Source organism: Lygodium microphyllum, chromosome 23, assembly GCF_053477565.2.
Source record: "Lygodium microphyllum isolate KBCC chromosome 23, Lygodium_microphyllum_v1.1.10, whole genome shotgun sequence".
Classification (NCBI taxonomy): Eukaryota; Viridiplantae; Streptophyta; class Polypodiopsida; order Schizaeales; family Lygodiaceae; genus Lygodium; species Lygodium microphyllum.
In genome coordinates, this window is record NC_141157.1 from 96023380 (window position 1) to 96026123 (window position 2744).

A 2744-nucleotide genomic window follows, 5' to 3' on the forward strand; every position below is an offset into this window, starting at 1 on the left:
AACCTTCATCTTTTTCCTATTTTGGAATTTACTTATGAGAAACACTCCAAAATTCACGTGTGAACATACCCTATCGTCCTACTCTATATATTTACTCTATGCTATATGAAAAAACCTAATCTATCACCAAAGCACTAGAATTGCGACAATCCTATGGTGGCCTTCTTACAATGATCACAAAGCTTTCAAGACGGCAATTTTCAAATAAAAACGTTGACATAAAATTTATATTTTAAGAAGGACCTTCCTCAAGGATGTTGAGGTGGGGAAGCATGAAGTCAATGAGAAGGCTACATCTTGAAGACAACCATGGAGTGCATATCAAAGCAAGCGAGCTTTGGGGGGATGCTTGCAAAAGGAGCCCATAGTTACCCCTCTACCCATGGTTAGAGCACAACGATGGGAGTAATCAACATTGTGAAGGAAACCTCGAACTACAATCTTCCTTAACAACCCAGGATGGCTATCATAATGGGCCTATTTATGAGGCACCCAAGCTACATTATCTAAAACTCAAGAAATCCATCATTTGCAAATTTTGCTGAAATTATTCAAATGTACCCATAAAATGCTCAAATTATTCGACAAAATTGGGCCTTCTTATGAATGATCAACTCTTTGATTTAAAAACTTTCTTTTCAATTCAAATATATCTAAGGTTGAAATATATTCAAATGAAAATTGTTGGACAACTATAAAAGTCGTAGACTTCTTCATATTTGCAATCCTTGAGCTCACGCTTCATGTAATGAAAATTGTTGGATAACTATAAAAGATGTAGACTTCTTCATAGTTGCAATCCTTGAACTCACGCTTCATGTAATGAAATGTTTCATCAATTTGAAATATAATGAGTTGTGAAATTTATATAAATAAATTTTTGGTAATGCATTTAATGCTTAATTAAAAATGGATTATTATCATCTTTGCTTTCATTACTATACCTAATAAAAATGCATTTGTGTTGCTACACAAGCAACCAAAAACACACAAGTGAGCCATAGTTTATTGTTTTCCATGCCAACCTCCATACAAAGTAATAGGCTGCAAAGCCTGCATGCGACTCCTGTTAAGTATATAGGCTACACTTAAAACATCCTTTAGCTAGAAAGTGTGTGACAAAGCTTGACTCTTAATCATGTGTTGAACAATCTCCATGAGTGATCTAAATTCTCCTCTCAAATACACCATTTTGCTATTGTGTATGCAGTACTGTACATTGGTGTTTTATCCCACGTTCAACCAAATATGCATCAAATTTCTCAGACATATACCCCCCTCCCCCTCAATCTGAATGAAGAGTGCCCACTTAACATCATGACAAATTTTTAGACATGCTAACAAACTATTTGAAGCACTAAATACTTCTATTTAGCTTTTAAACCATATACCCATGCATCCTTGGAATAGTCATCAACGAAAGTCACAAATCACAACTAGTTGCCAAAAGAGGGTGTTTACATGGGACCACAAACATTATTGTGTACAAGCTATAGTTTGCAAAAAACTCTCACTAGAAAATGAATCACGCTGCATTTTAGCCAATATGTTAGCCTTTACAAATGTGTTTTCTGGGTGTCTCAAGAGCAAGCAATGAAGACACCATATCAAAATTCTATAAGTGCAATAAAGTTGCAAAATGTAGATGACCAAAGTATACATGCCAAAATTTTGCATCTTAAACTGCTTGCAAATTTGCAATTGTACATTACACATTTTCACACATTTCCCATAGTTATTGAGGTTATATAATTCATGGCAAATTGAACCAAGTGCAATAACTGTGTGACCACAAAAGAGATAATAAATTGTACATCTATCAATCAACAAACTTTAGAATCAAGCGATCTTACAAAGTGCAAAATTTGACAACTTTTTTTTAATAATCACTAGTACATACAAAGCATCCATAAGTGTGAAGCGCTACCATTAGTAGACAACAATCCAACTCCTTTTGCAACATAAGAGGAGTTATTGGCACATATCATATTACTCCCTTTAGGGCACAGCTTAAGACTACTTCTCTACATGGCACTACTATCAAAATACCATACATATGAATCCATAATAGATCTACAAGAATTATATAAAGAAGGTTTATAATTGCATTGCGTACTAAATATCCACTATTTACCCTGTATAACATTTGTAGAGCTATACTAGCCTCTTTCTTCTTGGGCTCTTTTGTACACAGTTTAGGACTACTCCTTAATGACATAATCCTTTAGCTTACAATAGTTGTGAAACATCTAAATCTCTTTTTTTTTCTCATCCTTCTCAACCTCCTTTATTTGAATAAATTTTGTAGATTTCTACTTACTAGCAAAAAAAAAAGCTTTTCCTTAACCTTTTTAACTAGCCATAAAAGCTTCATTTGCAACATGCATAATGGACCTATTTTGCCTATATTCTTCTTCTTGTAGCAAAATAGAAACCAACTCATCAAATGAAAATTCAAATTGCCTTTCATCATCAAATGAAGAGAAGATGCAAAACTCTGATAAGAATCATAAAGACCACCGAGAACAATTAGTATAAGTAAATTCTCTAGCGAAATCTCATTTACAATAGTCTACTCCTTAAGATCTTTGATCTTTATCAAAAAGCTATTCATGGAGTCATCTTCATTCCTATGTTCATTCTCTCGTTACTTTTACATAGGTAAGCAACACCGGCCTCATTTCTTCCTCGATACGAACTTGCAAGAGTATCAAAACTTCCTTAGCTATCTTATATGAGCAAAT